This window comes from Leptonychotes weddellii, chromosome 7 (assembly GCF_054177405.1).
Source record: "Leptonychotes weddellii isolate Sample4059 chromosome 7, ASM5417740v2, whole genome shotgun sequence".
NCBI classification, from domain to species: domain Eukaryota; kingdom Metazoa; phylum Chordata; class Mammalia; order Carnivora; family Phocidae; genus Leptonychotes; species Leptonychotes weddellii.
This window is the reverse complement of record NC_138375.1, coordinates 58,897,494-58,923,969: the sequence shown is the minus strand read 5'-3', so window position 1 is coordinate 58,923,969 and position 26,476 is coordinate 58,897,494. Positions and strand designations below refer to the sequence as shown.

At 38.2% G+C, this 26,476-nt stretch overlaps 1 long non-coding RNA gene across 3 annotated transcripts in view; it reads left to right on the top strand.

Moving 5' to 3' along the window:
* The window catches only part of LOC115940655 (uncharacterized), a 35,242-nt gene that overhangs the window by 1,462 nt on the left and 7,304 nt on the right, over positions 1-26,476 (top strand). For 2 of the 3 annotated variants that reach the window (XR_014147001.1, XR_014146999.1), the window contains exon 2: positions 3,926-4,055. This is a non-coding gene — a long non-coding RNA (uncharacterized LOC115940655). Of the gene's footprint in view, positions 1-3,925; positions 4,056-10,968; positions 11,343-26,476 lie in introns of those variants that run through there. The other variant, XR_014147000.1, reaches the window with a different exon arrangement.

Here is a 26,476-nt window from a genome sequence, read left to right as displayed (position 1 = left end):
CCTCTCTTACTTCTTTTCAGTCTTCTTAGATGACTCCTGATCCTCTACGCACTCCTTAAATCTTGATGTTCCTCAGAGGTCTGACATAGGCCACCTTCACACACCTCTTCCTACACAATGTCAACTATTCCTGTGGCTTTAAATGATAATTTTCATGCCGATGACTCCCTAGGTTTATCTCTAGCCCTGTCCTCAAAGCTCCAGATATATGTATCCAAATGTGTATCAAACCTCATAGGCATCTCAAGTTGAATATGTCTAAAACCGAATCCCTGTCCCCTCAAATAAAAGCCTGCTTCTTCTTCTCTGTTCCTTATCTCAATGAATGGTGGTACTACCAGCCAGCAAATGCTCAAGTGAGAAATCTGAGCATGATGCTTGATTTCTACTTCTTTCTCACCAACAAATCCTGTCTCTTTTTATCTCCTAAATATTTTTTGCACTTATTTTGGCCTCTACTGTTATGACTTTAGGCCAGCTAAGACCACCTCTGGCCCAGTCTACTACAGCAGCCTCCTATCTCGTCTTCCTGCATCTATTCTTGCCCTCTCTCATTCCTTTTCCCACATTCAGCCGAAGTGATCTTTAAGAGACTATGTAATCAAACTGCCTTAGTGGCTTCCTAATAACACTATGTCTTAGTTGGCTTAGGCTGCCATAACAAAATGACATGGTCAGGTTACTTAAACAATAGAAATTTATTTTCTCACAGTTCTGGAGGCTGGAAAGTCCAAGATCAAGGTGCTGGCCAATTTGGTTCCTCTCTCTTTATGTTGCAGATTTCTTGTTATATCCTCACATGGTCTTTCCCCAGTGGATGCATACAGGGAGAAAGAGGGGAGGGAGGGAGGGAGAGAGGGGAAGGGAGAAAGAGAAAGGGAAGGAGAGAGGAAGAGAAAGAGGGAGAAAAGAAGGGAGGGAGGGAGAGAGGGGGAGGGAGAGAGAGAAAGAGAGAGAGCTCTCTTCTTTATAAGGCCACTAATCCCAGCATGAGGGCCCCATCTGCATGTCTAATCTAACCTTAATTACCTCTCAAAGACCCCATCTCCAAATACTATCACATTGGGGGTTAGGGTTTTAACATATGAATTTTAGGGGAACACAAACATAACAATATAAACTTTTAAATATAAAGATTATATATATGTGTGTGTGTGTGTGTTAAGTGTTATATTTATATATAGTAAATATATGATTTCACCGTAAGTAAATTTTACCCTAAAAAAAAAAGACAGGGAAAAAATTTTGAACTCTATGACATGTATGCTATAGTGAAGGGATGAAGTATACTGATGTTTGTAAGTTACTTTGAAATGCATCAAAAATAAGATAGGTGAATGTGTGGATGGATAGATATAGATAAAGCAAATATAGTAAAATGTTAACATTGTCAAATCTACATGGTAGTTATACAGCTGTTTACTTTAACTTTTATGTAAATTTGAATGTTTTCATATTGAGAAAAAATTTAAAATTAATAAAGTGAATTATGATTTTCCCACAATTTTAAAAAGTTTTTTTTTAATTTCTTTTTTTTTTTTATAAAAAGTTTTTTTAAAAAAAGGAGAGAGAAGGGGCATCTGGGTGGCTCAGTCGGTTAAGCATCTGCCTTCGGCTCAGGTCATGATCCCAGGGTCCTGGGATCGAGCCCCGCATCAGGCTCCCTGCACCGTGGAGAGCCTGCTTCTCCCCTCTCCCTCTGCTGCTCACCCTGCTTGTTCTCCCCTCCCCCAGTCAAATAAATAAATAAAATATTTTAAAAAAAGGAGAGAGAAGGTTATAATGAAACCCATGTGCCCATCATCCAGCTTCAAGAATGATCAATCTTATTCCACTTATATTCTCACCCACTCTCTCACCCCCACCTTCCTGAATTATTTTAAAGTAAATCCAAGACATTACACTGTTTATTCTAGAGATATTTCAGTTTGTATCTTTAAAAGATGAGGAATCTTGGGGTGCCTGGGTGGCTCAGTCGTTAAGTGTCTGCCTTCGGCTTAGGTCATGATCCCAGGGTCCTGGGATTGAGCCCCGCATCGGGCTCCCTGCTCCGCGGGAGGCCTGCTTCTTCCTCTCCCACTCTCCCTGCTTGTGTTCCCTCTCTCGCTGTGTCTCTGTCAAATGAATAAGTGAAATCTTAAAAAAAAAAAAGATAAGGAATCTTCATTTAACAATTTGTCAAGCACATATGCTGTACTCAAGGGGTACAGTAGTGAACAAGGTAGACATGGTCTCTGGTTTATGATGATTATAGTTTATAAGGAAGACAAACAATAAACTAATAAATAATTATAAATTATGATAATAACCAGTTTGAGAAATCTTAACTTGTGAGATATAAATATGAAACAATTTTATTGTCTCTCCAATAACAATTTACCACTGTCTCTAGAAATCCTCTTGGTCTCTGACAGTGAATTCCCTTAAGAATATCCTACTCTAGGGGCACCTGGGTGGCTCAGTTGGTTAAGCATCCAACTCTTGATTTTGGCTTAGGTCATGATCTCAGGGTCATGGGATCTAACCGCGCGTGGGGCTCTGCACTCAGCTCAGGGTCTGCTTGTCCCTCTCCCTCCCCCTCTGCCCCACCCCTGCGGTCTCTCTCTCAAATAAATAAATAAAATCTTAAAAAAAAAAAAAAAAGAATATCCTACTTTGTATGGGACATAGGTCCCATAACTATGAAGTCACTTTCAGTAACTAATACAGTCTCTTTCCAAGTATTATGTTTTAGGCTTGCCCATTTAAAATCTTTAATCTCATATTTAATTCATAGCTTTTCCCATTCTTCTGTGCAGGTAGACTTGTGGTTATAATAGCCATTAGTGGAGGGGGTGGTAATGTCCTCTTCTTTCCCCTTGGCTCTTGTTTCCTCCCAAGTAGGGATGAGGAGGAGGAGAGAATGTTCTCTGCAAGACTGTCCAGGAAGAGTTGTTTGTTATCTTTCTGCTGGTTGTTGCTACTTCAGTAACAGTTCTCTCAGTGTGTCAGGAGCCCAGATGCCAGCAGTCTTACTTGGACTGGGCACAGTTGCTCTCTGGGGCCTCCCCTATGCACTTCCCAACCTAGGAGAAGTCAGTATCAATCTCTTTCTCCCAGGCATCCCCACCTGTCCCTGCCAGGGGCAATCCAATATATAGCCTTTTGTTTTGGGGGGATCCTTGGCTGGAGTGGCTTCTTGGGGAGTGCCAGCAAGAGCCTTAAGCCTCAGGGATCTTCTGCGCTGTCTAGTTGACTCACACATGGAGAATTTACATGCTTAATGCAAGAAGGAAGGAAATGCAGGTAGTTCTCGTCCTTATGGCCCCTATCTCAGCACCAACTAGCTCTTTTCTCCCTTCCTTCACACCCAAGGACAACAGGGGCTCATTCAAGTCAGTGGTTCAGCGACTTTCAGACAAGTTCTCAGCTTGGGGAATGGGACTTTCCCCTGCACTTTTACCCAGCACTTTCAAATTGTGGGAAGGGAATGGGGGAACGAATTGAACACCCTATCTTCTTCAGCTAGGGAGAAGTAATGGGTGGTTGGCATCTGTAAAAAGTAATATTCATCCATGGATACATGAACTAATTGGAAAAAATTTTTAATTCTACTTTTGTTGCAGAATTTATGGTAAGCGATTAATATTAGTAACTAACTTTCGATCATAAAAATAGTGATAGGACTGGGGCACTTGGGTGTCTCAGTTAGCTATGCCTCCAAGTCTTGATGTTGGCTCAGGGCATGATCTTAGGGACGTGAGATCAAGCCCTGCATCGGGCTCTGCGCTGAACATGGAGCCTGTTTAAGGTTCTCTCTCTCCCTCCCTCTGCCCTTCCCTCCCGGCTTGAGTGCGCATGCTCTCTCTCTCTCTCTAAAAAAAAAAAAAGTGATAGGACTTTAGGGGTACAGCAGTGTTCTGATTGTATATATCTTTCTCATCAGCCATCCTGTCTGAAACTCAGGAAACACAGAGTCCCTGGTTGTGTAATAAGAGTATACTTGAAAAGTACCCTGTCCTTATCTGACAACCCAGATGAAGAATACTGGCCCTCAAGCTGCTTTTCTTAAAACTGTAAGTAGTGTTGCTTGGTCATCCTGGATCTGTCTTGAAATATTTTGTTTACCCAAGGCTTCCAAAATGATGGTGTCTTTTTCAAAAACTAGTATGTGTGTGTATTTTTCTTTTTTTTTTTCTGAGTGATTTGTCTTATTTTATTTTTTCCAGATTTATTGAGATATAGGTGACATATAACATTGTGTAAGTTTAAGATGTATAATGTGATATTTTGGGGCACCTGGGTGGCTCCGCCGTTAAGCTTCTGACTTTAGCTCAGGTCAAGATCCCAGGGTGCTGGGATGGAGCCCTGCATCAGGCTCCCTGCTCAGCAGGGAGTCTGCTTCTCCCTCTCCCTCTGCCCTTCCCCCCCTGCTTGGGCTCTCTCTCTCAAATGAATAAATAAAATCTTTTTTTTTTTAAAGGTTTTTTTTATTTATTCATTCGAGACACAGAGATACAGAGAGAGAGAGAGAATGAGCAGGGGGAGAAGCAGAGGGAGGGGGAGAAGCAGGCCCCCCGCTGAGCAGGGAGCCCGATGCAGGGCTGATCCCAGGACCCTGGGATCATGACCTGAGCCGAAGGCAGACGCTTAACCATCTGAGCCACCCAGGCGCCCCACTAATAAAATCTTTTTAAAAAAGATGTATAATGTGATATTTTGATACATGCATATATTGTGAAATGTTTGCCATAATAAAGTTAGTTAACACGTCCTTTACCTCACATAATTATCATTTTGTTGTTGTTGTTATAGTGAGAACATTAGAGCTCTCCTGTCATAGCAGCTTTCAAGCACAATAAAGTATTATTAACTGTTGTCATCATGCTGTACATTAGACGCCCAGAACTTACTTATCTTAAAACTGAAATTTTGTTCCATTTGATTAATAGCTTCCCATTTCCACACCCCCCCAAACCTGGCAACCACTACTCTACTTTTTGTTTCTATAAGTTTAATGTTTTAGATTCCACACATAAGTGAGATCATAGAGTATTTGTCTTTCCCTGAATTATTTTACGTAGTATAATGCTCTCAAGGTCTATCCATGTTGTTGCAAATGGTAGGATTTCCTTCTTTTTTTATGGCTGAATAGTATTTGTGTGTTTTTCAAGGTGATACTTCTTCATAGACTTATTCCCCTTAATTCATACATCAATCCCATATACATTGAGAGGCTAATGCAGTCATTTATTCATTCAATGAATATTCCCACTTTTTGGAAGTTTCATATTATACCACTTTGCTTTTATGGAAGACCTACATTAGTATCTGTTTTCGCTAACCAAAAGAAATCTGAAGAGGATTTTCATTCTTATGAAAAAAGGCAAAAAGCAAACATAGTGTTCAGTATTTGTTTTGCAACCAGCCATGATAGAGGCAGCATGCTCCCCCAGCAGTGAGAGTTGCCCTGCCAAGCTCCATCCCCAGCAACTAGGCTCAGCATCTCAGCATCAAGCCACTGTAGCTTTGAACTGTATCTGTGAGCATCTGTGCTTTCTCTCAATTTGTTTTGTTAACTCTTAGTGAGATGTGTCCTATGGTAATGGAAAAGCCTAAGAGAGGTTATTTTTTGGGTCTGGGAATACTCAAAAAATTCCATATAAATTAATGGTAATTGCTTCTTTGCTTTACGCCACTTCAGCTTATGAAAGGTTTCACAAGAGCACTCCAGTTTTGGATGGCAGGAGAAACTCGTAGTCCTGAGTGCCTACTGGGTGCCAGGCACCTTGTTAGGGGCTGGGAATGAAACTGAGCAAGCTAGGCATTGCTTCTTAGAGAGCTTAGCAGCCCTAGTTTGTGAATGCAGAAGACAAATCTCGATCCCTTACTTTCTTTTTAAAAATAATTTTTAATTAAAAACTTACATATGAAAAAATATGTGAAAATGTAAATCAAAACCATTTCACACCCATTATGATGGCGATTATTTAAAAAAAATGGAAAACAAGTTTTGGCAAGGATGTGGAGAAATTGGAACCCTTGCTCATTGGTGGTGGGAATGTAAAATGATGCAGCTGCTGTGAAAAACAGTTTGGCAGTTCCCCAAAAAGTTAGACATAGAATTACCATATGATCCAGCAATTCTACTCCTGGGTATTTACCCCAAAGCTTTAAAAGCAGAGATGCAAACAGATACTTACCCACCTATCTTCGTAGCAATGTTATTTATAATAGCCAAGAGGTGGAAATAACCTGTGAAGGGATAAACAATTTAGAATTCGATTCAGCCTTAATGGAAATTATGACACATGCTACAACATGGAGGAAACTTGAGGACATCATGCTAAATGAAAAAAGCCAGTCACAAAAGGATAAGTATTGTATGATTCTACTTACATGAGCTAACGGGAAAAGGCAAATTCATAGAAATAGAAAATAGAATAAAGTTATTAGGGGCTAGGGGAAGGGAGAATGGGGCATTATTTAATAGGTGCAGAGTTTCTGTTGGGAAGATGAGAAAGTTCTGGAAATGGATAGTGGTGATGGTTGCACAATATTGTTACTATATCCTAATGCCATTGTATTTTACACTTAAAAATGGTTTAAGGGGTGCCTGGGTGCCTCAGTCAGTTAAGTGTCTGACTCTGAATCTCAGCTCAGGTCTTGATCTCAGGGTTTTGAATTTAAGTCCTGCATTGGGCTCCATGCTGGGTGTGAAGCCTACCTAAAAAAAAGAAAGAAAATGCTTAGGATAGTACATTTTAGGTATATGTTATTACAATAAAAATATGTGAATATTTTCCTTTTATCAAAAAATTGAAACATTGTGGACAATGTTAAAAGCTCCTTTGACCACCTCCTCCATCCTGATCCCAGTTCCTCCTCTTCGTTGGTTCTGTGTTTCCTCCTCTAGAGCTTTTCTGTGTATTTGCTTGTATTCATATGTACTTAGCAAAATGACATATATTTTTAGCTTTATCCAAAGAGCATGTCTACTTTAGCATGGAGATTTGAAACCATCATTTGTAGTAAAAATGTTCTAAGCAGTAGGGCTTTCTGCCTTATTACTGGGGACTTTTTTTTTTTTTTTTTGGTGGATGTACATTTTTCAAAGGTTGTCATTTTCTGTCATTTTTCTTTTTTTCATTATATAGCAGGGTCAATGCCTACAGACCACTTTTGTTTATGCTACAGCTAGCCAGCTCAGGTTTCTCCCATGCCTTAGGGAACACTCTGTCCTTCCTGCTGGATTCCAGGTATAATCTCCCAGTTTTGGGTCACTCTTAACTTTTCCACTGGACTGCTTTAGTAGGCAGCCTCTCATTGTACATAACTTAAATAATTTTCTTATCCTTTCCCCGTTTCCATCCTTGTTTCTAATTTGCCGAGATGTCAAGTAGATGTCAAAATCTTCATAAAAATTTTGTTTTATCCTCTCTGTTCAAAGATGATACATCCTCATTTTGAGAAAATTAAAGCAATTTAGAATGGTTATAAAACAGAATGTGTAACCACATCACCACTTGGATTACATCTTTCTAGACATCTCTGAATGGTGAATACTCACAGGTGCACACAATTTTACACAAACAGGATCATACTATGCACATTGTATGGCAATTGGCTTTCTTAGTTCAAAAAATATATCCTTACAGTTTGCTGTTTCAGTGAATATAGATCTACAGTATCCATTTTATTGGCTCATAATATTTTTAAAACAGTATGACATATTTCTTCTTATTTGATAGAAAACACAAAGAAGCAAACAAAAAAGTGTATCACATTCTCTCAACCTTGATATCCTACATTGAACAGTTTGTAAAATTAAAAGAAACACATCTATGAGATTCGCAAATTCATGCTACAAAAAGTTACAAAATAAAAAGTGCAAGTTGAGAGCCACCCTCCCTTTTCTAGTTCAGTCTTCCCAAGGCCAAATGCCTTTATTAGTTTCTTGTGAATCCTTCCAAACATACAAAATTACTTACATATCTGTATTTCTCTCTTTTTTTGTTTTTTAACACAAAAAAGGTCACATTATTATATAGAGTTATTTACTTTGCTTTTTCATTTGATATATTTTGGGGATCATTTCTTAACTGTAAGGTAAATATATCTTTTTAACACCTGCATAAAAAAAGTCATTTGTTAGGATATGCCACAATTTATTTAACCAGTTCCCCAAGGTGGATATTTTGGTTGTTTTCAGGGTTTTGTTTGTTTATTATGCAATTTTGATTTTACTATTACCAATAATGTTGCAAGGACATCTTTGTACTTATCTTAACAAGGCTTGCCAGCATATCCATAGAGAAAATCTTAAGCACTGGGGACTGGGTTAAAGGGTGTATGTGTTTTATGTGTAGGTAGAAACTGCCAAATCATCATCCAGAAAGGTTGCACCAAATAACATTATGACAAAAGTGTTCGAGAGTGCTTATTTCCTAAAATTCCACAAACATTAGTTATCAAACTTTTTAGTTGTTGCCAATCAAATGAGTTAAAATTGTTATTTTGTTCTGATTTGCATTTATTATGCATGAAGTTGAGATACTTTTCAAATGTTCATTGACTGTTTGTAGTTTATTCCTTGAAAATGTTCATCCATCTTCACTACTTTTTTCCCCTAGACTGTTCATCTTTTTAATAGCTATCAGTAGAATTTGTGTGAATAGATAAGGTATTATTGAGCAAGGTAATATTACATTGCTTGGATAATGTATTCAACTAGTTACCTAATAATGAACAGTTAGGATGTTTACAACATCATGCTACAGTTTCTAACTTCTGTACTTGCATCTTTGTGCTCTGAATCAAATATCTCTTTGAGTTAGATTCTAGAAGTAGAATTGCTGATTGAAAGCCAAATTCTTTGTTAAAAATTTTGAAATAGCATTGTTTGATGGGGAAATGGTCCAATTTGGGGAGTGGGAGAAAAGAAAGAGAAACTAGGAGCTCCTGATTGCAAGGCTAATCTGCTCTAAATTAGAATTGAACTAAAAGGCTAATTGGTGATGTTATCGTCCTAGCAGCTTTCATCAATAAGCTTCTTAAAATCCTAAATCTCCTCCATTTGGTGCATGGACCTCCTGGGAGTCTGCAAATTCTCTGAAGGGAAAAAAGAAAAAAATTGTAATTTTCAAGTGAATAATAGTATTAAAACATAATTATAAGCACATTTTGAATCCTTGTATGACCATGCAATTTTGATGTTGGCTTTACATTTCTGTTTACAATTATGTGAGTGGTGCATACTGTTTGAAGGAACATTTGGCATTATGGTAATTCATTAATTTAAATTGAATGGGGGGAAGTAGTGGGAGACTTGAGTCAGCTTACCTATAGGACTGGTGGCCTCCTGCGGAAGCTGAGTTCAAAAGAACCTGTGTAACAAAGCAGTCCATTAAATTAGAATAATGTAGGAAATGATTTGGGGGAGGATGAATTGCATAAATCTTGTCTTTGTACCTAACAACTTGTTCATTAGCAGTTAGTGTAGTAGAAAATACAGACTGAAGAAATTTACATTTCTGATTGGAGTAATAATTGGATTAGTACACCAAGTCAGGCCAAATTGCATTAATGACCACAATGGCAACCTTAGTTTTATGGGGTTTATTAGGTGACACTGCATTAAACTAGGCATTCCAGGATTGCTTTGGCAATTTTGACCAAATATGAGGCCTGCCTTGGTATCTGCAAAGTTAAGAAGGAAATGAAGTGAGTCACACTGATGAGGGAGCAGAAGGCAAGCTGAGGACAAAGCACAAGCTGACACCCTGCAACCTCCTCCCCCCCCCCCCCAGTAGGATATGTTTAACATTCCTCAGGCACTCCTGGCTGCCCTAAAGCTAAGGGAAGGAAAAACGAATGGTTAACTAAATAGAGATCACAGTCCTGCAAGACAAGAGTCTCCATCAGTTTACCAAAGTCTTAGCGATTTACAAGGAAAAAGCATTCTTATCATTAGCCTAACTTCCAGAGACCCATAACTCAATTTTCTGGAGCCCTAACATCACCCTCCCTTCCATGGGTGTTGTGGGAAACAGAGGCAGAAGGGAAAGTAAACAATATTAAGTTTCTTTATGACTTGCATCCTATTTACAAGGACTTGTAATAGAAAGAGTGTAACATTCCTCCAGAAAGCTCCCAACTATCTTAATGCTAGTGTCTTACTAGAAGGAAAAACAACCTTAGCTTGACAATAGCAAGGCCTCCAGTATCCTATAAATCTTCTTTAGCATATGAAAGTCCTTTTGAACACCTCCCTTTTTTCCTTACCTCCCCCAACTCCCAAGTATATAATCAGCCAACCCTCATAACCCTGGGGCAGCAGTCTCTTTCTGCCCATGGGTCCTGTCCCCATGCTTTAATTAAAATCAACTTTTTTTGCACCAAAGACGTCTCAAGAATTCTTTCTTGGCCATTGGCTCCGGACCTCACCAACGTTTCAAAACTACATCAACACCACTTTGTACAACATAATTATCTGAACAGACCTTTTCTGCATTAGTATTTTTTTTAAGATTTTATTTATTTATTTGCTAGAGAAAATGAGAGTACAAGCAGGGGGAGCAGCAGGCAGAGGGAGAAGCAGGCTCCCTGCTGAGCAAGGAGCCCGATGCGGGACTCAATCCCAGGACTCTGGGATCATGACCTGAGCCGAAGGCAGCTGCTTAACCGACTGAGCCACCCAGGCATCCCTGCATTAGTATTTTTGACAAATTAAATAGACAAAAATTGGTTTGCTCTCATTTTTTTGTTCTAACATGTATTTATTTGATTATTATGAATATATATGCACACTTATATAATGTTAATAATGTTAATGGTTTTTTCCCAATGTTATTTTCTTTTGAAAAAAAAAAAATCCTAGATAAAAATCTACCATTTAAATTAAGTTTTCTTTTGTCTTTGTTAACATATACCATACCATAAATATTTTCCCATTTTGCTAATCTGTTTTTATTCTTTTCTTTTTTAAAGATTTTATTTTTATTTATTTATCAGAGAGAGACAGAGCACGCACAAGCAGGGGGAGCAGCAGAGGAAGCAGCAGAGGGAGAGGGAGAAACAGGCTCCCCGCTGAGCAGGGAGCCCAATGTGGAGCTTGATCCCAGGATCCTGGGATCATGACCTGAGCCAATGGCAGATGCTTAACTGACTGAGCCACCCAGGCGCCCCTAATCTGTTTTTATTCTTGTTTTCCCTTGCTTCAAGCACTTTCCCTTGCCCACCATCATGTACCCAATGTTTGTGCAAGTATGTGAGCCCACGCATTTTTCTCCATAACCATGTAAGCCTAGTGGAAAAGATCTACAGATACATGTATACACATATAAATAACTGTATAAAATACATGTCAAAGGTTGTGAGTTGCCATTTGTTTTTACAAAAGCGAGATCATAAACTATACATATTTCTCAGTTACATCCTTTCTTCTTTAATTCATCAGGGCAGCCTGCTGGATCAGTAGCTACAGATCCAAGTTGATTTTTTAACAGCAACATAGTTACCCATACTACAGACATCCACATTATTCATCAATAGAGAGTTCCTCCACTGGTGGACTTTTAAGTTGTTCTCAAGTTTTTTGTTATTACAAATAAGGCCACAATAAATATTCTCATAGATTTGTTCTTAGATTGTTAGGACTAGGATCACTAGATCAGAGGGTATGTATATATATATATTTTTTTAAATTTTTATTTATTTATTTATTTATTTTTGAGAGAGAGAGAGAGGGAACTGGGTGGGAGGAAGGGCAGAGGGAAAGGGAAAGAGAGAATCTTAAGCAGGCTCCACACCCAGCAGAGAGCCCGACACGGGGCTTGATCTCACCATCCTGAGATCATGACCTGAGCTGAAATCAAGAGTTGGACACTTGACTGAGCCACCCAGGAGCCCCTATATTTTTTGTTTTAAATGTATTATGCCATATTACTTTAAAAAGCTGCGTGTGGACCTTATTTGGATCTTGATTCAAGTAAACTATAAAATTAAGAAGTATATTTATAAAACAATTGGATATTTGAACACTGACTAGATATTTCATTAAATTAAGGAATGGTTTTTTTTTTTTTTAGATGTGATAATGGTAGAGATCATACTGAAATATTTATGGATGAAGTAATTGGGTTCAGAAAAGTACTGAAGGGAGAGAAGTGGATTGAAGCTGATATAATGGGAATTCATTATACCATTGTCTTCTTTTATATGTGTTTGAAATTCTCTGTAACAATAATAAAAGTTATAACAATTCACAGTATATATAATGTATGAGAAAACCTATTTCCTTACATTTCCCTTAGCACTGGGTATTATTACTTTTTTATTTTTGTCAATCTGATGTATGAAAAAAGATATTTGTTGATAGTTTGTATTTACTTAACTACTAGGGAGGTTGATTTTCTTGAGAAAGTGTAAAGCTCCCTTGCTGACAGCTAGCAGCCAGGACATGATGTTCCCAAATGAACATAAATAATACTAAGGGGCCCTGGGTGGCTCAGTCGGTTAAGTGTTTGCTTTCGGCTCAGGTCATGATCCCTGGGAGTTGGGCTGCCTGCTCACTGGGGAGCCTGCTTCTCCCTCTGCCCCTCTGCCCCTCCCCGCCCCCGCTTTCATGCTCTGTCTTTCACATGCTCTCTCTCTCTCTTTCTCTCAAATAAAAAAATAAAATCTTTTTTAAAAAACCCAATACTTCTTAGAATATAAATAAAATGTACACATGGCCACTCTGTGACCATTTCTGGAACAAGACAGAGAAAGACCACTTTGCAACCATAAAAACAATACAACATCCCCCACTTCTGACTAAACTGAGTCACAGCTGCTCCTTTACCAATGACAGCTTTAGCCTTGCTTTAATCCTCATACTTCCTAGATAAAAATTATTCAGATATCCAGCCACTAAATTGCCCCAACTTTTTGACAACCTTCAATCCATAACTGGTCCCTACTTCTTTAACTTTTCTGGGACTAATCCAGCACAAGTCCCAATACTGTGAGAAGCCCCTTCCAAGGTCCTCTTGCTGAGGCCTCTACAGTTCCTCTGGAGTACTTTGTCCCTTGCTGTAGGAGGGTAAATCTAACTTTTTTATATGGTTATTTTCCTAGAGGCCTTTGGTCAGTGGTCTTTAAAACAATCTTTTCAATGTTTATTGTCTATTTCTTCTTTGGGACATTCTTCCAGTTCAGTGGGTAGTTCTGAAATTTTCCCTTTTGTTTGAGAGTCAGTCCCATTGTTTACCTTCCCCATTCTTCTCCAGGAGCCATATGTACTACTTTCTTAGTCAGAAGAGGTAAAAGAGGGGTGCCTAGGTGGCTCAGTTGGTTAAGCATCTGCTCAGGTCATGATCCCAGGCTCCTGGGTTAGAGCCCCACTTTGGGCTCCCTGCTCAGCAGACAGCCTGCTTCTCCCTCTCCCTCTGCCCCCACCCCTGCTCATGTACATGTGCTCTCTCTCTCAAATGAATAAATAATTTTTTTTTTAAAGAAGAGGTAAAAGATAAAGATTCTTATTTGAGTTGGATCATTCCAGGTTTGATGCCATTAGCAAGAATCTTCAGGATCTTATTAATTAACCAGTAATGCTTCTGGGAGCCAAGTGAAGTTGGACCTCTCCATTTGTTCCAGATCCTTCTGGTTATTTTCTTGGCCACCAGTCCAGTTTGGCTAATGTTGACAACATGTGTGTACTATTTATTGCTCATTTCATTAGGTATTAAGAGAGAAAATTCATCCTCTTAACTGACATTTATATTAGATTTTGGTCTATTTACTTAAAAGCTCTGATGTGAGATACATAAAAATTCAGTACTTCTTTGTTAATTGTTCTTTTACTGATATGAAATAGCACTGTTCCTTTTAGTGCTTTCCATCTTGAATTCTACTGTTTGTTACATTAACATTGTAACATATATAACATAATCTTTTGTTTGGTGTGTTGGGAAAATATTTTGATATTTAAACCCATGTGTTTTTATCCAGTATGTAACTTTCTATTCAGATGACTAGACTCTGAGTCATCCTTTGCCTTGAGGAAGATTGTCACAATAGAACCAGAATACAAAAGAGGCAAATTCTTGACTTGTGAATTTCGAAGCTGGGGTTCAGGTGTAAGACACCCTGAGCCAGTTTCTTCCCCCTGGCTCATAGGAGAGAAGAACTAAGTCATGTTCTGTTTGGTCTACTCTATTTCCTTAGGTGTTACTTCTCTCTTTTGTGGGGTGTGGTGTTTCTCATTTTTGATGTTAAAACATTCCTCAAATGTTTTGTCATTCTTGGTTGGGTGCTCATCTTAATTTTTGAAGTTCCCTATTAGCCCACATGTGAGTGCTGCACCTATTTATCACATCTTGTTGCCCATAATTTCAGGAAAGAATTTGGACTTGCTGCTGGGTGGGGAATATTCTTTAATATCTAGAACTGGAACTGGGGACAACCACATTATTATCATGGGCACGGCAATGCCTTGCCTCTTTGGCTTAGGTTCTTATACGGACACTCACTTCTCTTACTGCCAGTTGCTTGACAAAAGCTGGGAAGAATTACCTTATTAGTTGACCATGTCTCATTCGTATTTCTGCACATCCCCTGCCTCTGAGGCTGGAGAAACTCTTAGTTGCTCTCACCTTTTGTTTCAGTTTTTTTCCTCTGGAAATTTGAGGTTATGATTTTCTCTTTTTTAACAAATTTATTTATTTATTTATTTTTATTCATTACTTTTTTTAGTTGGCTCCGTGCCCAACATGGGGCTTGAACTCATGATCCTGAGATCAAGAGTGGTATATTCTACAGACTGAGCCAGCCAGGTGCCCCATGATTTTCTCTTTTAATCTGATACCATTTGCTCTCCCTTTTAAGAGATTTCCTTGTAATTCCAGCAGACTAATATGATTAGCAACATCATATCAGCCCTCAACACTTTTGCGTGATTCTCCACTTTTCTAATCAATTTGATTTCCCACTTTTTACAGTTATTTATGTCACATTTACTACTCTCCTTAAACTTCTGACTATTCTAGCCCCCTTCATACTTTCAGAAGACCTTGCTATTTTTCACACAAAGCAAATTGAAACCGTCAGATGGGAACTCCCTCATCCTCCCCAAGCCAAACTCCAATGCGCCCACAACTAATCCATCCTCTCCTTCTGCCCTTCTGAGGCATTAGATGTGCTGTTTCTTTTATTTTCTTTTTTTTAAAAGATTTCATTTATTTATTTGACACAGAGAGAGAGATAGCAAGAGCAGGAACACAAGCAGGGGGAGTGGGAGAGGGAGAAGCAGGCCCCCTGCCAAGCAGGGAGCCCGATGAGGGGCTCGATCCCAGGACCCCAAGATCATGACCTGAACCGAAGGCAGACGCTTAACCAACTGAGCTACCCAGGAGCCCCAGATGTGCTGTTTCTCATCACATCTAAGGCTGAGCTCTACAGCTATGCTCTGCACGCAGTTCCCTCCCATCGTCCTCAAACCTTACACTCTCACATGTTCTTTCCCTTATCTGTGTATCCCACTGCTCCTTTCCATCTCTGTCCTTCCCATGCTCTTAAACATGAGTAAGTCTGTCCCATCTTAAAAACAGCCACAACCTGAACTTTCTTTTCACTCTATTCACTTTCTCCTCTAGTTTCCATCCCATTTCTTTTGTCTCCTTCATAAACTTCCAGAGAGAGTTATCTACATTAGCAGCTTCCATTTCCTGGCTTCACATTGACTTCTCAACCCACTCCAATCTGTCCCTCAATACTCCACAGATAAAGTGCTCACTCAGGTCACCTGACATCTGTGGTAGTTTTAAAATATGGCCACAAATTCTTTAATATTCCTCATTTACAAGGTAGAGTCTAATCCTCTCTCCTTAAGTGTGGGTTGTACTTACTTCCGGTGCATCAAATATGCTGGAAGTGATGATGTGTGACTGCTGGGGCTGAGTCACATTGTAGCTTCAACCTCTCTCTCTTGGATTGTTTGCTCTGAGGAAGCCAGCTCTGAGTGGGCCGTCCTAGAAGAGGATCCTCCAGCCCCATTAGCCCTCAGATGATTGCAGTCCTGCCTGACATCTTGACTGCAGCCTTGTGAGAAACTCTGAGCCAAAACCATCCAGCTAAGCAGCTCCTGGTTTCCTGGCTTTCAGAAATAGTATGAGTTAATAAACATTTGTTGTTGTAAGCTGCTGAAGTTTAGGATATTGTTACACAGCAATAAATAACTCATATAACCTCCATTTGTTAAGTCTAAAGAATGCTTTGACTTCTCAGCAGCATTTGACACTGTTGACCTCTCCCTCTGGAACACTCTTCCCTTTGATTTCCAAGTCTCCTATCTACCTTCCCAGAATCCTTTGCAGGCTCTTTCTCCTCTGCAAGCAATTAAACATTGTACTCCTTAAAATCCAGTCCTAGGCTCTCTTATCTTTTTAATCTTCTCTTTCTGCAAGGGTTTTCACCCAGCCTCTCAGTAAATATGCCGTTGACACCCAAATTTCTTCATCCAGCCCAGACATTTCCACAGAACTGTTCACCTATATATCCAACTATTTGCTCGTCATTGTTCTTGATTATCCCCAAAGCACCTCAGTCTCTGTACTCCAAGAACAAACTATTTTTCCTCTCAAAACTGGGTTTTCTTTTCGTGTTTCCTATTTCAGTGAAGAGCACTATAACCATCATGTCCACTTGCTTTTGGCCATCTAGGTACCTCCCTCTCCCTACTCATACTTATCTAATCAATTACCAAGACTGTTTATTTTTAACTTCTGAATATCTTGTAAATCTCTGCCATCCAAGTCATTCTTTCTTGCTAGGATTATTGCAGTAGCTTCCAAACCCATTTCCTTACTTGTACTGTAGGCCTGTCTCTGGTCTGTTCTCCACATTATTGCCTGAGAGGTATTTTCAGTATTTTTAAAAACATGACACAAATCCGGTCATGTTTCCTTTCTGCTTAAAAGTCTTTAATGGTCTCCTATCAGTCTTTGAATGAAGCCCTCAAATTCTTTTTTTTTTTTAAGTTTTTATTTAAATTCCAGTTATTTAACATACAGTGTTATATTAGTTTCAGGTGTATAATATAAGGACCTAAATTCATCTTTTTGCATGTGGATATTCAAGTGCCCCAGCATTATTGTTGAAAATAAAATTCTTCCCCTATTGAGTTGTTCTGGCACCTTTGTTGAAAATCAACTGAGCATAAATGTTAGAGTTTATTTTTGGACTCTCAACTCTGTTCCCCTTACCTATATGTTTATCTTTTTGACAGTATACCATCTCAATTTCCATAGATTTAGAATTCACTTTGAAATTGGGAACTGTAAACCCTTCAACTTTGTTCTTTTTTAAAATTATTTTGACTATGCTAGGTCTTTTGAATTTTTATATCAATTTTAGGATCATCTTGTCAGCTTCTACAAAAACAGCAGCTGAGATTTTGATAGGATTGCATCAAATCTATGTATCAATCTGAGAGAGAATTGCCATTTTAAGAAGATTGGGTCTTCCAATCCATGAACATGGAATGTCTCTCCATTTATTTAAATCTTCTTTAATTTCTCTTAGCAATATTTTGTAGTTTTCAGTGTACAAGTCTTACATTTCTTTTGCTAAATTTATTCCCTAAGCATTTTATCTTATTGATACTATTGTGAATGGAATTCTTTTCTTTTTATAAAAATTTTTTTAAGATTTTATTATTTTTATATATTTGTCAGAGAGAGAGAGAGCACAAGCAGGGGGAGTGGCAGAGGGAGAATCAGGCTCCCCGCTGAGCAAGGGGCCTGATGTGGGACCCTGGGATTATGACCTGAGCTGAAAGCAGATGCTTAACTGACTGAGCCACCCAGGTGTCCCTGAAATTATTTTCTTTATTTCATTTTCAGATTGTTCATTGTTACTAAGTAGAAAAACCATTGATTCTTACATATTGATCTTATAACCTGTGACCTTGCTGAAATTATTTGTAGCACACTATTTGTTTATTTAACTGAGTCTTATTGTTAGTGCTGGTATTACTAGTTCACGAAAAGCTCATCTGCTCTTGTCCTGACAAATTCCAGTGCCATTTTTATTGTCAGTAATGAACCTCCAGTTGTTTGCAGACCACTCAGCCTAATCAGGAGCCAGTGCAGAGTTCATTAGGGGGTATAGCTCCCCATCTCCCCGCTTTTAATCCTGCTTTTCATTAGGGTAGGAAATGCAGTCTGAGATGCCTCCTACCAGGGAAGGGACTAAGATGCTGAAAGAGTCAGTGGTTAAAACTGAACAGGAACCCCTCTGGCCCAATTCCATACTTGAGCAGTCCCAGGATCTGGATCCCCTGGGCATCTGAGGGTTCTTGGATTTTGTTCCAAATCCCTACTCCAGCTCCCTGGGGACTGGGGGACTCTACCTAGTACTCCAAATGTGCAGAATGTGGCTTGTTTTGGTTAAGATATGTTTTCCTCGGGGAAGATGAGGGCTGGGCACTTTTCCTGCCTTGTCCCTGGCTATTTCTTCAGATGGATCTCTGCAACTGGTGGGCAGACATGACTCCCATCTAAGTTGATGCCAGCCCGCAGTGGTTGCTCTTCTCTTTGGGAGACCCTTGCTTTTTGGTTACTGGGAACTGCTGCTGACACTTGGGCAGTTTTTTTGTTTGCGAAGTTAGAAATTATAAATAGGTCAGATGGGTAACTGTGGGCCTTCCCCAGGGCCAGGTATTAGCATTGCAAATATGATTCTTCAGTTCTACTTAGTAAGGTAATGCCCAGGGAGAGAAGGAATTGTGCCAACTAAGGAAAGGTTCTTTCTTATTTGTAATTTTCCCCAGCAGCGGGAGGTTTTCAAAACACAGCATCTGTTGTAGAAGACTCCATGCTCTCTAATTATCATAATAATTATTATAATTATAATGTGAATTTAAATTTCAGTCACAAACTCAGGTGTGCATAAAGTGTAATTTTATTTATTTTTAATACCTCTTTAATTTCTGACTCTGCACCCTCATTCTGTATAATGGTAGACAACTCCTTGCTAGTCCCAGTTGGACCCCAGACCTCTTGGTCAGTCTCTGCTGACAAACTTGGGCAGTGTCACTCCCCCAGATTCAGTGATGGCCTCCACTGAAGCCTGCTTCAAGCTTTGCTCATTGCCCTATTTCGAACATCTTAGTAACTCCTTGCCCAATTTTTAGTTGACATTTAAACTTTTTCATCATAAGTTTAAATGGTTATAAAAGATTTATTAACATACTGCATATATTGATATTTAAAAATAAAACTATTATCCCATACTTCTAAATATATCCAAAGAAGTCTAAATACTATAGCAGTTTAATTTTGTTAAAAATACATGAATATTTCAAGATGAGGAACAAGCTAGGGATGTCTGCTTTCACCACTTATATTAAGCATTATACTTGAGGTCCTATGCAGGGTAATAAGGCGAGGCAAAGAATAAAAGGGTCACAGATTGGAAAGAAAGAAGTAAAACTGTCTTTATTCACAAATGAAGAGCACCCAAGTGAAAATAGGCGATTTATTCAGAGTTTGTTATAGCAGATAGCCACTAACACTTGCCTTTGGCAGAGACTCAGTCAGGTAGGGGGGGCAGGAAAGCCTATAGTTAAAAGGGAAAGCTTCAAGTCTGTACTGATTGGAGGTTATTATCATAGGGAAGCTAGAGGTGGGTTAACTAGAAGTGGCATCTTATGTGATGGTTTGGGGAGCATGTTTGTGTTTTTCTGATTGGCCTTGAGTTGGAAACAGTGTCAAAAAATAGGCACGCTGGCAGTCACTGATCAAGTTCTGACTATTCTGGGTTGATTGCTTCAGAGGTTGTAATTTGACTTCCTAGAGTGGTTGCTGCAGGGGTTGTGGGTCAGAGTTCTGTTGTTATATATGGTCTGGCCGTTGTCTGTATATTCAGTCACTCAGACAACATGAACATATATGTAGAAAATCCAGAGAAATCTACAAAAACTCTAGAAATAATAAATGGGTTTAGCAAGGTCTCGTGATATAAAGTCAATACATAAAAATTAATTCTACAGATAAATCCATAGAAATAGAAACAGACTAGTGGTTGCCAGGGGCTGGGAGAGGGGGAAATGGGGAACAACTGCTAATGGGTGGAGTTTCTCTTTGGGGTGATGAAGATGTTATGGAATTAGATAGTGGTGATGATTGCACAACCTTGTGAATATACTAAAAGCACTGAGCTATATTCTATTAAAAGGGCAAATTTTATGGTATGTGAAATATATCTCAATAAAGAGCATTTAATGGTATTTTTATATAGTAGCAATAAATGATTGAAATTCAAAAAGTAAAAAAAATCATGTATAGTAACATCAATTGATATGAAATACTAAGGGATAAATTTAACAAAATATGTGCAAGACCTGTATACTGAAAACACTGTTTACAGTGTAAAATTTCGGAGAAATTAAAGAAGACATAAATAAATGGAGAAATACACTATATTCATGAATTCAAAGATTCAATACTATTACGATGTCAATTCTCTTCCAATTGTTTTATAGAATCAATGCAACCCTAATCCTGGCAGGCTTTTTTTTTTTTTTTGCGGAATGACAAGCTGATTCTAATATGACTTAGAATAGCAAAAACAATTTTGAAAAGAAAAGTTGGAGGATAGAGGGATCTGCATACACGCAGCCAAATTTTACCAGTTATTAGCTATACATCCTTGATCAAACTTCTTTGCCATCCTGGCCTTGCTTTCTTGATCAGTAAAAAGGGAGTAATAGTAGTATCTACTTACATAGGATTTCTGAGAGGATTAACTGAGATACATACATATAAAGCACTTAGAAAACTACTTGGAACATAGAAAGCCTTCAAATGTTTTTTTACTGTTGTTGTTGTCATCTCTGCCTTGACCAGTCTGGGAGCCGCTAGAGACCTGAGCAGTCTCCCTGACTCCTTGCCCAGATGTAGCATCCTGTCCTTTTTACTGCATGCCCCTGTCCACTGGTACAGGGGACATCTGTGGGGTACTACTCTCAAATGCCAGACAGGAGGTGGTACACATGTCTTATTCTTGGGTCCCCCAGATATCAATTGGCACTTCATTGCCTTCTCTCTCTGCCATAAACCTAGATATAGGGAAGCTGGTGTGGAGCTTGAAGCTACTACATTGCTTCTAATTTTATTTGTTTTCTACTGCTCTCCCATCTGTGGGACTTTGTAGTCTTAGGCCAGGAAGAAAAACCAGTTTTCCCTGTTTGCATGGCCTCAAAAATAATTTCTGTCTCTTACCTGCTAAACACTAAGAAGTGGTGCCTTTGTTCCCACAATAGGGCAGTCATTGACTTAAAATGCTAATTTTTGAAAATTGAATTGAAAGTTTCCATGCAGTGAAATGTGTTAATCTTAAGGGTATAATTCAATGAAATTTGACAACCAACATCCCAGTAAAGATATAGATTTCCATTGCCCCAGAAAGTTCCTTTATGCCTCATTATAGTCAGTCCTCAACCCTCTTCTCTCAATAGAAAACCCCTATTCTGATTTTTATTGAAACTGGTGGTTTTAGCTCCTAGATAAGGCAGCGATATCAGGTCTGAGGGAGCAATAATCCAACCAATGTTTTGAAATAAACCACAACAAAACTACCACTACTGTTACTGTGAGCCTTTCTTGATTATTTATTCTTTTTTTTTAATTATTCTGTAACAATCACTTCAAAAAGCACTTTATGTGAATTATCTCATGTAATTCTCAGGAGAGCTCCATGAACCAAATCCTATTATATCATCCCCATTTCCCAATGAGAAAACTAAGGCTCTGGGAGGTTAAGTTGCTTGCCAGGTGTCTCACAGCTATTAAGACCCGTACCAGAGATGAAAATTTCAAAGGAATTTCAAGGCCAGTTCTTTTTATGAGAGGGACATAGATCTAAAACTTTTACATAATTCAGATTTGTCCATTTCTAAATTAATAACTGATGTCACTTGTTTTTGTTTTAATGCTGATTTCTAAAAATTTCTTAGCATGATTTATATTCTTTAGCAGAGTGTACTCTTCTAAATTGTCAGTATGGTATATTATGATGATTGGTCTTCCTCTTAAGGTTTTTTTTTTATCATCTCTCACATTTGGGGGCCACCTTTCATGCTCTGTAATCAGAATTATTACCTAACAAAGTATTTAAAGGACACTGTTATGGAACATAGAGATGATATTACACTACAGTAACAAGTGAATGTAAAGTGGACAAGTGAAAATTTAACTTGGGGAAATTTTCCAAAGCACATAAAAGCCATAGTTTTTCTTTTTGCCAGCTGAAGGATGCCCAATTTGGCAACTACATAACCACAGTATGCAATTGACCTGGCCTGCTAGTTTTGAAATTATGTAATTCTTGGCAGATGTTTTAAATTGGAGGTGAGGTGGGGATTGCATTGCTTATATTTTCTGCATATAGTGAGATTTTATTAATATTTTAACTATGGTACCATTTCAATGTGTATCATTTTAATTCAAACATAAAGTAATTGCCTTCTTTATGAAATGAGAATAGGAACAAATTGCTTAGAGAACAGTATGGAGAAATTGACCAACTTTCCATCTTCAGCCAAGTCTGTGAATATTGAACACCTTTAGAAATGATTCCTACAAGTGAATGGGTTGTGGAATATATACATTTGCAGGACCAAGAGATTTTTCTGGATGGGACAGTCTCAAATCATATAAGGATAACCTGCAGGAATAGCTTAAAAGAGTATCGGAGGGCAGAAAAATAGGGCAAGGTCGCCTGGGTGGCTCAGTTGGTAAGTGTCAGCTCAGGTCATGATCCCAGGGTCCTGGGATCGAGCCCCACATCGGGCTCCCTGCTCAGCGGGGAGACTGCTTCTCCCTCTCTGTCTGCCTGCCGCTCCTCCTGCTTGTGCTCTCTGTCTCTCTGTCAAATAAATATATACAATCTTAAAAAAAAAAAGAAAAATAGGGCAATTTCATGATATCAGAGAAAAATAATCCAAACTCTACTTACAAGATGTTGAATATCTGATATCTGTTATGAGAGTTTGTTGAATGAAATGAAAAAGATTTTTCTAGTGTATTCATGTTTTGTGATACTATGCATCCATTAAAAACAGGAAGCAGATCTATATGTGGTGAAAGGAAACAACTTCCAGGATTTATTATATTGTGAAAAAAGTGAGATAAAGCACAGTGTGTACAGTATCCCACCATCTGTACGTGTGTGCGTGAGTGTGTGCATGCATGCACCACACATATGTGACCATATAGTAAAAGAATTTCTTGGGAAGGTTGCCAGAAGCTTGGTAGCAATGTTGTCTCTGGGAAAAACTGATGAACTGGGTAACAGGAGAGGAAGGGAGACTACTTTTATGCAACATGCTTCTGTTTTACTTTAATCTATTTTGCCTATTTAAAAAAGCAGACAATTTTGCATCTCTTTTGCTTCAATGACTTTTATAGATAATCTAAGGGGGGCCAATCAGAGTCAGTGAAACATTGGCTGGATCTGTTAAACAAGCATGCTTTTTATTTATTTTTTTTACTGGAGTTGCTGAGAGGATAGAATATAAACCTAAACTTGGTGACAACCATCTTTTCACCAGGAATGGCAAAACTGCTTGATAATGAGGCAAATATGGAGGAAAGCAGAGAACAGAGATAGAGAGCGAGACTAATTCCTGAGGATGTCATTTGAACGTGTGTGGATCCAGTCATGCCTGACAGGTCCCATTCCTGAACTTTACAATTCCACGAGCTAAAAATACCCTTTTGTGATGAATCAGTTGGAAATGGGTTTCTGTCACTTACAAATGAATAAGTATTGACAAATACAGATGGAATGTTGCCTGGACATTTCCATGTGACTTTTACATAAGTTCAGAATATTGATTAAGCCCTTCTGAATTTCCTAGACCTTTTTTTTTTTCTAAAGATTTTATTTATTTATTTGACAGAGAGACACACAGCGAGAGAGGGAACACAAGCAGGGGGAGTGGGAGTGGGAGAAGCAGGCCCCCCATGGAGCAGGGAGCCCGATGCGGGCCTCGATCCCAGGACCCTGGGATCACGACACGAGCCAAAGGCAGACGCTTAATGACTGAGCCACCCAGGTGCCCCTTGCTAGACCTTTTTCATTAAACAATACTTTTGTATTTTGAAAAACTTTTAAAGTTGTAAGATTGGTGCCATAATTTGCAAGAATGGAGCAATGAGCTCTCACCTAGAGTCACCAATCAATATTTTGTAAACTATTAATTGCCTCATTGACTCATTCCATTTTATTATTATTATTTTTGTTGAAGCATTTGAGAATTAGTTATAGATATTATGATCCTTTACCTCTAAATATTTCAGTGTGTTTCTCCTAAAAAGAAGAACATTTTCTTCTATAACCACATTGTAATGATCAAACTCAGGAAAATTAACATTGACACAATATTACCATCTGGTATATAATTCATATTCATATTTTGCCCGTTGGTTTTAACATCCTTCTTGAAAGTTGGAATATAATTCAAAGACTACAAAATCCTCCCTTTTAAAGTGTACAATTCAGCATTCTTTACTATATTTACAGAGTAGCGCACCATCACTACTATCTCCCAGAATATTTTCATCACCCCTAAAAGAAACTCTGTACCTATTAGTAGTCATGCCCCATTCCCTCCCTCCCCCCACCAGCCACTAATCTATTTTCTGTCTCTATGGATTGGTCTATTGTGGACATTTCATATAAGTGGAATTACATAATATGTGACCTCTTGTGTCTGGCTTTTTTCAGTTAATATTATGTTTTCAGGGGTCATCCATGTTGTAGCATGTATCGGTACTTTACTCCTTTTTATGACTAAATAATATTCCCCATTATATTGATATACCACATTTTGTTTATCCATTCCTCAATGATAGACATTTGGGTTGCTCCTATTCTATTTCTTCTTGAGTCAGTTTTGGTAGTTTTTGTCTTTCTAGGAATTTGTCCATCTGGTTTCATTTAGGTTGTCTAATTTGTTGACATACATAGTATTTCCTATAATTCACTTCATTTCTGTAAGGTCAGTAGTAATGTCCCCTCTTGCATACCCGATTTTAGTAATTTGGATTGCCTTTCTCTTTTTTCTTGGTCAAGCTAGCTTTACTTGTCAATTCTGTTGGTCTTTGCAAAGAAAGAACTTTTGGTTTCATTGATTTGCTCTATTGTTTCTTATTCTCTATTTCATTTATTTTTTGCTGTAATTATTATTTATTTCCTTCTGCTTTCCTTAGGTTTAGTTTGCTCTACTTTTTGTAGTATTTTAAGGTAGGAAGTTAGGTTATTGATTTGAGATTTTTCTTATTTTTAGATATATATATTTATAGCCATATAAATCCTGTAAGCAGTGCCTTAACCACATCTCATAGATTTTGGTATGTTGTGTTTTGTTTTCATTTATAGCTAAGTATTTTCTAATTTCCCTGTGATTTCTTCTTTCACCCATTGATTTTTTTAAGGAGTGTGTTAATTTTCACATTTTTGTTCCCAATTTTTTTCCTGTTACTTTTAATTTTATTCCATTGAATTCAAAGAACATACTTTGTATGATTTCAGTTCTTTTAAATTTGTTGAGACTTGTTTTATGGCCTAACATATGTTTTATCCTGGATAATGTACCATGTGCACTTGAGAAGATTATGTATTCTGCTTTGGATGAAGTGTTCTCTATGGATATCTGTTAGATATATTATCATATAGTGTTGTTCAAGTCTTCTGTTTCTCTGTTGATCTTCCATCTATTTGTTCTGTCTATTATTCAAAGTGGAGTATCAAAGTCTCCGACTATACTGGTTCACCTGTCTATTCTACCTACCTTCAATTCTTTCAGTTTTTATATTATGTATTTGGCCAGTAATGCTCTCTTGTTTGTAATGAATTGATCTTTTTTTTTTTTTTTTAAAGATTTTATTTATTTATTTGACAGAGAGAGACATAGAGCAGGAACACAAGCAGGGGGAGTGGGAGAGGGAGAAGCAGGCTTCCCGCGGAGCAGGGAGCCTGATGTGGGACTCGATCCCAGGACCCTGGGATCATGACCTGAGCAGAAGGCAGACGCTTAACGACTGAGCCACCCAGGGGCCCTGTAATGAATTGATCTTTACTCTAAATTTATTGTAATGAACAAACTGCTGCTATTTTGAGGTTATGTTGTTCTTACTTTTTGGTATTCATCAATCCTTTCCTCAACAAAATGATGAGAATAGTAAATGGTGGCAGTATATATATTTTAAATGTCCTTTACTTGGCAAAATGAAAGTTGACATCCCTGTACCTGTGCTTTTCCTCTTTTTGCTTTGTGTTTGAATTTACAGTAGCTTTTTAAAATGTATAATTCTATCAGTTTTAATACACAAACAGATTACTGAAACCAACATTGTAATCAGAATCAGAATAGTTCTATCACTTTTTTATGGGTTGAATTATATCCTTCCCACCACCCCATCCCCCCGGCAGCAAAGATATGTAAATCCTA